This window comes from Hippopotamus amphibius, chromosome 5 (genome assembly GCF_030028045.1).
Source record: "Hippopotamus amphibius kiboko isolate mHipAmp2 chromosome 5, mHipAmp2.hap2, whole genome shotgun sequence".
NCBI lineage: Eukaryota > Metazoa > Chordata > Mammalia > Artiodactyla > Hippopotamidae > Hippopotamus > Hippopotamus amphibius.
The window spans coordinates 82839406-82851279 of record NC_080190.1 but is presented as its reverse complement, the minus strand read 5'-3'; the positions used below and the strand labels follow the sequence as shown (position 1 = coordinate 82851279).

Below are 11874 nucleotides of genomic sequence, written 5' to 3'. Positions count from 1 at the left end.
AAAGGATCTTTAAAAATATAAGGGGAGAGAGAAAACAAACATAACTGACACTGGGAAGAGAATGAGTAGATTTATTTACAAATCAACCAGAAGTAGTATTAATTTAACAGAGAGGCTGAGGTCACCATTTTTCATTACATCATGCCTAGACTTAAATTCAAGTCTAGCTACTTAACAACTATGGAAACTTCACCAGGTCACTTAATCTCTCTGAGTTTCAGTTTCCCCATCTGTAAAAAAAAAAGATGATAATATCAACCTCATAGAGATAAGTGTGTACAAAGTGCCTAGCACAGTCAGTGTTTGGGTCAGAGTACAGAAAGCCCTCGAAATGTAGCAGTTTTTATTAACCACAGTGGGTCAACGCCCTTGCCCAGCCTCATGCTTGATGTTAGGTGCAGCTGAGTGATTGAAAAGGAAGACCATCTGTGAAGATCACTGCTTTCTCAAAACTCAGACAAACAGCACACACAACATAGTCAAGAACCCCCTGTCACACATATAACTAAGAGCTAAATCCTGGGATGCTGTCTGCAAGCTCCCTGGGGGTTCAGAGGAAAGAGACCAGTGATCATGGGTGCACCTGAGGCTACGTGGATGGGGACTTGGCCTGAGCTCTGAAAGCTGATTTGGGCTGGGACACGTAGTGAGGGAACATCTAAGGTGACTACGTCTGGGACACAGCAAACTGTGGGATGAATGGAAGCGTGTGAACGAAAGACAAAGACAGCAAACTGAGTTCATGGGAGGGTAGAGGGAGTCCTTCACTGATGCCTTTGGTGGGCATTGATGCCAGAATCGAGGAGTCCACCTGAGGTGGACCTTAAAAACTAGGGAAGGGGTTCCGGTTGAAGTGGTGGATTGCTGAGCAAAGGAAGAAAATGATGAAAGCAGTGCTGAGATCAATTGGGGACAGTTAAGAATCCTGTGGAGGAAGCTGGGATGCAGAGATGTTGGCCAGGGGTCTGTGTCAGGAACTCTGATGAGAGGCAAGAAAAGCTGGGCTGGAGGGGTGGAACAGGGAGGCACAAACAGTGGGCATGGGGGCTACGGCTCAACCAGATCTTCAGATAAGGGCGTGAAAGAGGAGACGGAGCCCAGGCTGGCTCTTAAATGTCTACAAACTGGTAGTGATTCTAATAGACAGGAGAACAGAGAGAGAGTTGAGGAGGGGAGGGTGAGCTCAGGGGAAGATGTGTTGGTTAGTTTCAAGCCAATGATAAGATACACAAGTGGAAAGGCCCAGTGGGCAGCTGGAAGTTCAAAGTTAGGGTTGGACCCAAGGATAAAAGGGGAGAGACTCCAAAGTTATATATGTATACACGGTGAACAAAAGCAACGAAATGGATGAGGCCTCTGACGGATCAGTACAAACAGAGAAAACTAGAAAACCAAAGACTGTGTCTTGGGCAATGTATACATTTAAAATGTGAAAAATACTCCAGGAATACCTATTATGAACACATGAACCTAAACAAAATCTGTCATCATTACGAGGGCTGCATGAAGACTTCCGTGGTTCCTGGAAATGCTGTGGGCATTTTTGCTTTTGTAGGCTCCTTTCTCCACTGAAAAAAGAAAAAATTAAAAAATTATATCCTACAACTACAGTGGTATAAAGACAAATATAATCCAGACTGAATTAATTATTCTAAATTCACTATGGTTATTTTCTCCCTTCTGATTTTAAAAGAAATTAAGATGATAGCACAGGGAACTCTACCCAATACTCTATAATAATCTACATGGGAAAAGACTCTGAAAAAGAATGGATATATGTACAGGTATAATTGAATCACGTTGCTGTACACCTGAAATTAACACTTTGTAAATCAACTAGACTCCAATACAAAATTAAAAATTAAATTAAAAATATTAAGATTAAAATATTTTCATGGGTCCCTAAAAGTGTCATGAACCCTATTGTACCTAATGGTGGGAATAATCCAAAATAATGGGCAATTTTTTAAAAATCATGTACAGTTGACTTCAGGAAATATGCGTGTTTGTCTTTAAGGGGAAGTCAGCCTATTTCTTTTTTTAAGTTATAAGCTATTATTTCAATTAACCTTGATTCTCATCGGTACCCTTTCTTCCACTGAAGTCGCCCCACACTAAAATGTGTGGCTGCAGGGATTCAGGGTGAGGTTGAACCAATAGTTATCACACCTTACCATGTTTGAGAAAGGAACTTTATTTTTTAAACGCATATTCTGCGGTTCTACCTCTCAGAGGATATGATTCCCCTATTAAAGGGCATCTTCTACATCCCAAGAGCAGTTCTTTTCAGAAGAATTGTGTGTGGTTTTGATGTTTGGGGGCTTAATTCTTAAGTCTGTTTTCTGAATAAAGTAAAATTTAGACCTTAAAAATGGCCCCCACCAAAAAAAAAAAAAGGAAGCTCAAAACAATTTCAACTTAACTATAAAGAATTTCAAGTCTCAAATGAAGAAAATGATGGATAACAAAGTCAGGTGATCTTAAAGGGTTTACCTCACTGAGGCAGAGATTCCAGGAAGAGCAGCAAGGGCTCCAATATCAGGAAAACACCACAAAGGGACAGAGGTGAGGAAGGACTTGAACATGGCAGTTCAAGGCTGTACTACAATGTTTGTTTATTGAGCATCTACTGTGTGCTGAGTACTGAAACCTCCAGCTGAGTTCTGAAACCTCCAGCCTGAAGGTGGTGGGTGGGGAGTGGGCAGAGAATAGATAAAACACGTGCATGGGGACTTCTTAAGTTCTTAACTTCCTTAAGTTCAGCAGGTCCAGGATATTACTTTAAGAGCCAAAGTGAGAAGAAAATTCAAGGAGCGATAGTGGTAGATGACTCAGAATGGATTAGAGATAAGAGTTTCTTAGAGATGGTCAAAATGAGTTCATTGGCAGCTTGGGTGATAACTACTTCCTGGAGTGGTGGGTGTGGAGAGATGCTGAGCAGCAGGGGTTGTTCCTCAAGTAAGATCTTGAAGTCTGGCTGCCCGAGGTGGAAGAACAGGTTGGTTTTAGAACAAGCGCCTGTTTCAGCCTAGTCTGGAAATACCTGGCGTGACAAAAGCCAGTGTTGGTGGGAAGGGTGCTGTGTGCCTTATATTGTTCAAGGTAGTTTTCATGTCATTTAATCCTCCTATCAACCTCTGCAGAAAGTACTGTTTTTATACCCATTTCACAGGTAAGGAAATGGAGGCACAGAGAGTTAAACTTGCCTAGGATCACACAGCTGGTAAAAGTTGCAGAACTGCCTCCACTCCTAACCACTGGGTCATGTGTACCCATACCAAGTGGTCTCTGGACATATCAGTAAATCTCACATTCGTTTGTCACTTGGTCTTTTTATTGTTATTATAACAATTTATAGAAGCAAGCACAGTACAGAAAAGCAATTTGCCTGTGTTCACATAGTAATATGGCAGCAAAGAGAGAATTGGCACCCACCACGGAGCATGAGTTACTCTCCCATGACTTAAACCTCAGAGTGGCTGGAGACAGGGATTCGGAGCTCTTAGCACCATGTGAAACAGAGCCAGGCAGCCACAGGGAAGCTGGGAGTCTGCAGCCCTTAAAAAAGAACAAACATTTAGCTAGTCTCCAGCCCATACCTACCTCTGTGTATTTCCCGATGCCCCATGAAGAGGAAAGCTTTACTTGAGGAGAAATGACTTTGTTTTCTCTCTCTGGATATTTAGAAAATGTTGGGGTTTCAAAGACTTTCCCCGTTAGGCCCAGGTAGTCTTCCCCTTTTGGCCAGATGGATGGAAAGCTTATTTTGAACCAATAACATACTACCTCACATTATTTTTTAAATATATATTTTAATAATATATGAATAATACATAATAATTATGTACAATAATATAGTATTATTTGAATAATGTATGCATATATATTATATGTATAATATGTATATATACACACACACACACAAACACATTAGTCTTCTTGGTTTTTGCTTTGAGTTCCTAAGAGGAAAAATATAACCTCAGTATAAAGGGCTGTAATTACTTCTTTTTCATCCTAAGTTAATCACATTGCTTTATCAGCTTGGAGAGTGTGTAACTGACCTATTGGCCTTTCTCTGTCCAGTAATGAAAACACGTGCTTTGGAAATGTGTGTACACAAAGAGAAAACCGGAAGGGTAATTGTCATAATGACTGGGTAATAAAATTAGGCCCTGATTTTTGTGACTACAGTCATTGCTGCTTCTACAATTGCCACGGCGTAAGGAAAATGGTGGTGAAGCATCCATCAGAGAAGTTGAAGGCAGACGGTATTATCTGTTGAAGAAGAATCATGGTGTCATCGTTGACTACATTATGGATGCTGCAGTTGAGGATAAAACGAGGTATGCGTGTCTACCTTTCCAATACCATCTGCGGGCATCTTTAAAAGTATGGTTACATTTTTTAAGACCTAATACTATGTGAGTATTCTAAAGGAACTTTTTTTATTTTACAATCCTGTAAATTACAGACTTTATAAAATTTTTTTTTAAATAATTCTAAATGATTGCCTCCTAATTTATCTTTTCTAAGGGATACAGTGTTCCACATAGAATGTTTTTAAAGCTCAGTCACAGCATGAATGGTTATTAGCAATAAGAGATGATTATTGTGGAGAATTAACATGGAAAATCAAGTATTCCTTTCCATTGTTTCGGAAATGACATTGGGCAGGGAGGGACTGTTTTAAGACCTCAAGGTTGTGCCTTTACCTGTAGAAGTCAGCTCACGGTGTCCTGGTCTGAAACTCAGACTAACTGGTTTTGCTCCTTGAGCTCATTCTATGTAACTGTGCAGCTCAAAAATGCGCTGAGCTCATGCGTGGTTAAGACGAGAATTTACCATCCTCATTTTCCCTTCTGACCTGCCTATTATAAAACAGTCTACAGTGATTTGCAAACTTTGTTTTCTTTCGGGAAGGCGCAATGAGCTGGCATCTCCTGGGCTCCCCTGGGGGTGGGGCGTGGGGGTGGGAAGGAGGGAGCAGGCGTGGAATCCTGGCCTCGGAGGTGGGCTGTGAGGTGAAACCATCCTGCACGCACCATCCCAAGGGGCGCTTGAGGATGCAGCGCTGGCTGCGGTCCAGGTACATTGGAGGCAGTCCTAGAAGTAGGAACATCCATCATGCTTAGTGAGATCTTAGGTTGTAACGGTTGCCTTGAGCCTCCAGACATTTTTTATAAAGCACCCGGGCCTGAAGCACTCTTTCCGCCTCTGCGGCCATATGTTTTTCCAGCTGGACCTCCACTAGTCTTCCGCTCTCCAGAAAGTTCTCATTCATTCAACCCAAGGGTAGCTCAGTGGCTTTTCTGAGGACGGCTGGAAGTGTCAGCAGGAGTCCTGGCCACATGGAGAAATCAAGCTACCTGAGCTGGTAGACGAAGGTCTCAAATTGGGAGTCTGTGCCGTCAGATGCTGTGTTTTCCTTACTCAATTTAAATTTGGAGGAATGTAAATAAAAATACTTACATACGTGAAACCGTATAAGAAAAACATTCTTATTAGCATGCATTTTCTGTGATTCAGACCTCCTCACCAAACTCAACAGCAAGGAATTTAAAGAACAGTTTTTGTCCGAAGACTAGAATCCAGCCATTTATTTACTCTGATTAGCCAGTGACCTCCGGACCCTGTTTTCCATTGTTCATCTTCTATTCACCTGGGGCACTGGGGATGTTTTCGCTTTTCCAGATGCTGTTTTTCAGATTGGTTGATACAATGGTTGGAGTTACAGCTCTCTGATACCCTTTGGAGTTCTGGCCAATGGGCCGAGGTTCACTTTTCCTAACCAAGTAGTTTGTTCTTTGTGATTCAGGCCTGGTTGCTGCCCTGTTGGTTATTTTTCCTAGGAGTGAATTTAGAATTCAGCTCCTCATCCTCAAAAGTCCGAACTGGAAAGGAAACTGGTCACACATTTTCTGTGTCGAACTCTCCTTGCAAAACCTTCACGAGGAATTGGGCTGTATGTATAAAGCTCTTACTTTATTGATATATTTATATTTGGTTTACAAATAGAAACTGAGCCCACTTCCGTATTTTAAGTGTCCTCATTACTTGGCCGGTAAGTCTGCGACTACCCTTCCCACTGCGCCCCACCCCTAATTCATTGTCCCTTCTCTGCACTAACATTTTTTCCAGCCATCACTCTGTTGGTACTTGTGTAGGTTGAAATCTTTTCACACTACACAATCTGCAGGGGCAAAAATGATGCTTAGGATAACATAAAGAGGTCTTAGAACAACCCACATGAGCAGTATAAAATCCAAAATTCTGACAGTATTAGTTTGGGGAGACCAATTATATTCAGGGATTGCCATGAAATTGTGCAATCTGAAGCAGTAAAGTATCTTTCAAAAGCGGGCAAGAGAAAGCAATATTATGAGGAAATCACACTGATTTTCACTTTCTTTCTGGTTTGTTGGTTTCACGAAATGCTTAAACAAGAATATAATTACAATATTTCCAAACCGATTGTGTAACTGCTCCGAAGCTTGACAATACACCACCCAGCACACACGATAATACAAGTGGCATATATCTGGTAGGTTACCCATTCAACGACTGTGACAGATCGTATTTCTGGTTAATTGTTAGTTCCTTATGACCTTAGACTTTGCCTGTGTATTTAATAACACCATCTGCTGCCTAGGGTAGCAATACTACCTTTTAACATGAGGATTACTGTTCTTACTTCGTAAACAACAGTGTTCAATCAGAGGTGTTGAAATTCTACCATAGAATTATTTAAATTATACTACCTATGGAAAGCTTAAAAAAAGAAACTTTCTTGCTTATGCTAGCTTTATTGGCTTCACATAAAATGTCATAATTTATACAGCATAATAAAAGCATAAAAAAGATTTACAAGTGGTATTCTCGGTCTGTGAAACGAAGTATTTTAAAAGAACTCTGACTCTGTTATGCCCGTCCTGTTTGTCTTCTTCCAGGCTAGTTTCTCATTGCACATCTCTGGGAAATTTCCCAATAAAACAGACAATTAAAAAATAATTCCCAAAAGTGAAATGAGATGACATCTTTTTTTTTTTTTTTTTTTAAACGTCATCCAACATCATGCCTCTCTGTTCTGGGACAAGCTGAGAATCCTGCTGGTGTTCAAGAAATATGAAAACTTCTACTACTACATAGCCTATGATTAGGCAAACATGGATGGGGTTTTCAGTGTGATCCCTTTGTCTGGGACTCACAGATAGTAGCGCCTGGGAAATGAACTCTTGGCGGTCAGAGTGAGGAGTGGGGAGGGGCGGAGCATCTACTTTAATTTAACCAGGCCCATGCTGTACACTATACTAATTAGTGCAATTCTCCAATCCATGAATCAGAACTGCCTAAAAATAGAGGCTCTGTGGAGCCCGAGAACTGGCCTGTATCTAACTTGCATGTCCTGCCTGCGGGGGAAGCTGTATCTTTTTGAGGCAGGAGCAGGAAACCCCACTGACTTGTCCATTTATTTATTTGCCCCTTAATCCATTCCCAGCCTTGGTCCAAAAAGAAGCTGAAGGGAATGGAAATTCCTGTTTTACTGGGGAAATGAGAGCTCCTTAATGGTGAAAACATTTTCACCGTCACTGTAATTTTTCATTCCTTAACATGGTGACACTTTTAAGAAGCAGGAGCGAGCTTTGGAAAATAAAGCATTCTAGGTAGTGTGTGTCTGATTTTTCACTTCTGTTATGAACTGTGACAAGGCTCAGAGGATTAATCATTATAAGCCCAGTACTCACACAACCCACAACTTTTGCTAAAGTACGGACACTTCACAAAGTATGGTTTTTTGTTTTTTTTTTTTAATTACTTGGAACAGGAGAGGTTGGCCTGAACACCCACCACGTGAAAATAATCAAGAAGTCGTCTGCCAACAGAAAACAACTTCAAAAGTACGGAATGTAGAATTCTGAGCCTAAACCACTTGACAGCATCCCAAAAAGGCATGTCCTGACATGTTTTCAGTGTAAGAGGGCTTCAGCATTCCAGGCTTTTGAAAGAATGTCTCCTGTTACAGCTAAAAGGAGCTGCTTTTCCTTTTCCACACTCTCAATTCATGGAATCTGGAAGTCTGATTCTGGAACGCTCATTTTAAAATAAATTGAGTCAACTTTATATGAAAAGTAGAGAACATGCTTTTTTCTTGGTTTTTGAAGAACAGCTGAAATGAAACATCTACACATAATGGCTTCCCACCACCACCATTTTTGAAATACACAGAATTGAAGAAACTTCATTAAGTTTTTTCATAATCACACCCAAATAAACAAAAGTTGTATAGAAAGTCGTGAATGTAATATTTCACTATAGTTAACAAAGTCACAACAAATTTCAAAACATCAGAATTCCTAGAACTTACTTGCACAACATCCTTCATAAATTCACTATATAGCCAGCAAATAAGTCACATAGCTATTAAGCAGTGGAATCCTGGGTGAGAATACAAGAAAACCTCAAAACAAGTTTCCACATCCTGCTGACCTATTCAGCCAAATGCCTGTCAGTGTATGGAACAGTTTTGTTTTGTTTTGTTTTTTTCTTCTCTTTCCTTCAACTGTGGCCCTCTTGAGTAACCTGAAAGGCTTGTGGATAGTATATTGAGTATTGGAGTATACTGAGCATATTGAGTATTTACGCATCATATATATATATATATATATATATATATATATATATATATATATATATATGGCAGTCTCTTGTGGAAAGAAATATTTTCCATAAGCTTTGAGATACTTTAGTTGGGCATATTAACGCTGCTACAGATGCTTTAGCCCTGGCTAACTTAAACTAAGTATAGACTGTGGTTTAGACACTCCTAATGTGGGATCTGAGCCCAAACCAAGCAGACATAGTGTTCTCGGATGATGTGATGGTCTGGTAGCCATTTAACCTCACAGCTTTATTTACTGGCACAATGCCCACTAAATAATGGCCAGGTACTTGCATCATTTTTCTGCATTGTTTTGTGATCACATATGTGTCAGAAGAACATTGGGCTTGGGCTTGCCACATTCTCCTCATTTCCTTTACCCTCTCCCACCACATGAAGGGTCACAGCAGAAATGGCATCAAGTTCAACATCCCCTCTTCCGCTCAAGAAAGACACGTGCCCAGAGTGTCCCAGTGACCTGCCTCAGGTCACATGCCAGCTGCATGGGGAGAACCTATGGTCCCACAGCCATCTCCTGTGCAGATATGTACATGTATGTAAAATAGAACCTGTAAAGGAACTAGAAATAGGAGGCAGCCCACCAGTGGGCTAAAGAAAGAACTGCAGTTTGGGAAACCTGAATTCTAGCTGTTGTTAACTGTACATTTCTTTGTCTCAAGGCAAATTCCCTACTGTGCTGGTCCCTCTGTTTACCAAATTAATAAAATAAACAGACACTGATGTCTTAGTCATCGTTAAGAATAATGAATTGGGGAACTTCCTGGTGGTCCAGTGGTTAAGACCTCGCCTTCCAATGCAGGGGGTGCAGGTTCGATCCCTGGTCGGGGAGCTAAGATCCCACATGCCTCGCCGCCAAAAAAACCAAAACATAAAACAGAAGCAATAATGTAACAAACTCAATAAAGACTTTAAAAATTAAAGTCTTTTAATTTTTACATTAAAGACTTAAAAAACGCATTAAATAAAAACAAAAACCCTTTAAAAAAATAATTGGTGTGCTAATGCAAAGATAGATAGATAGATAGGTAGATAGATAGATAGATAGATAGATATAGTTAATACATAGATGATAGGTAGGTAGGTAGAAAGAATAAAAGCTGTCTGAAAAATGTTCACAATCTAGCTACTTCTTAAATGCTAAGAGATAACAGCCCCTAGGAAGTTCACATGTGTTAGTTCCCAGGTATGCTTCAGAACCAACTTCATCACTCAGGAATTTGCTTGAAGGGCTGAGGAGGCTTGCCAACAAGCCCATCAAAGTTCATCTGTATTTGCATTTCAGCTGTCTGTGACAAGCTTTTTAGTAAACATGCTATATTGAGGCAGTCACTTTAGGAAATCTATTTCTCTATTTCTGTCCATCAATGGTCTTTAGCTAGGGCTCAAACCCAGGCTATTTGCTCCCATGTATTTAGTTTCCTTCTTCCCTGTGTGAACTTCAATTTTGAGTGTGAATCTTAACTCTCTCCATGGTTTTGCACTCACCTTGGCAAAGAGGCATTACCATGTGGGCCCAGGAATGGATGTCCCAGTGCACACAAGACATTCACTCCAATTAATAAACTACAGCCCACAATTAGTCTTTGAAACTTTCCTTCCTTTTTTTCCTTCTGCAGGGAGTTCTCTGTGTCTCCTTTATATGTAAAACTGATGAAAAAAAAAAAGTTTGGAGAAAAGTTTATTGTTAATGTTTGGATCTTTGGATATCATTGGACTATCACCTATATATATATATATATATATATATATATATAAAATAATTAAGCAACATTATTTTGTCTGTGTTTGCTAAACACATTAGACCAGAGCAAGTAAGTCACCAGAACAGATTATTGAAGCCCCATTGGTAAAGGCCAAATTTTCCTGCTGACTGGCATTCTTTTGCAAAATATATATTTGCATCTTGTCAAGAGAAAGTAAATCTAGTTCATATTGGCTAACTTCTATTTCATAAGAAACACAAACAATAACAATGAAAGTTTATTTGAATAAGCTATGATCATTTTGCTTCCTACAGCCCCTTCATAACGAGGAAATTCTATGACATACCTGACTCCATGGTTTTTTTCTTTTCAGTGCCTGTAGCCCCAGTGTATTTACCTGTCAGCGCAAAGTAGCCAGAACTGGAGTCCTACAACAGGAATTTAATGGTTTCATGAGATTTTCCTCTTTGTTTTTAAGGAAACAGGGCATAAAGAGTTGGAGGTGCAGTATTCCAATTTGGTGAGTGACCAAACCATTTCCTCAACTAAATCCCAGAATTGAATTTTTTATCCAAACACCAACATTAACTTTTATCTATGGTTCCTAAATTCTATCTAAGTTTCACCAGTGCAAAATGGTTTGCCATTTAAGGAGTCCCATACTAGGCATGGTGTGGTGGCAACTGTCTCTCACCTCTACCATATCCCTCTATCAGTTGTGATGGTTAATTTTTCTTTAGATCACCTGTCCTATGAATTATACTAGAACATCCTTGTTTCCTGTAAATACAGATATAGATAGGCAAATCTTAACACGCTTTTTGTTAACACTCACAAATGTTAACACTCTTCTCCTAGGCCTCTAAGCTGTGCTTACACAATTTTATAAAATGCAAAATGTAAATAGTGTGTTTTAGACTATATTGCTAGACAAAAATACTCATACCTGGATTTCAGTTCTGGCACTCACCTTTAATGTTACAATATGCAAATCACTTGATCTTTCACTGTCTTAAAGTTTTAGCTTCTGAAAAAGGATGACAAGAATAAAATTTATGCTCTAAATAACTTTTCTGAACATCCATATGAAGGCAAAAATAAACACAAAGCTATCACATCATGCTTAACCTTCTAGAATCGTAACATCTTCTGTTGTTTTGGTTTTGTTTTTTTTTCCGTTCCCTTAGTGCTGAATGTGTATGTAGGCAACTTACCTTTTTAAGTAAGCAAGCTAATGAGAGAAAATTTATCATTTTATTATTTTCAAACATTATCCATGAGGTTAGTTTGCTATTTTGTCAGTGTCTTCCTACTGATATCTTTTAAAGGATTTTAGTGAGTGTCTTAAATGTAAGTTAAACCCGCATCCAGATATGATTCCAGAAAAGTGCATTTCATCATGCTCTTTCCAAAAAGTCAATAGGAGGCTTCTGGCAGCAAACGGCTGTTGAATTCCTTCCAGTTCTCCTCCAAATTTCCTTGCAGACTTGGGAG

General features: G+C 39.7%; 1 long non-coding RNA gene across 1 annotated transcript; it reads right to left on the bottom strand.

Moving 5' to 3' along the window:
* Positions 1 to 1483: 1483 nt before the first annotated feature.
* Positions 1484 to 11547, bottom strand: LOC130853368 (uncharacterized). Its single transcript, XR_009053731.1, has 5 exons — positions 11351 to 11547; positions 10727 to 10808; positions 10163 to 10324; positions 3436 to 3558; positions 1484 to 1568 (listed from the first exon to the last, which is right to left on the bottom strand). It is a non-coding gene; the product is annotated as an uncharacterized LOC130853368 (long non-coding RNA).
* Between the last annotated feature and the right edge of the window lie 327 nt (positions 11548 to 11874).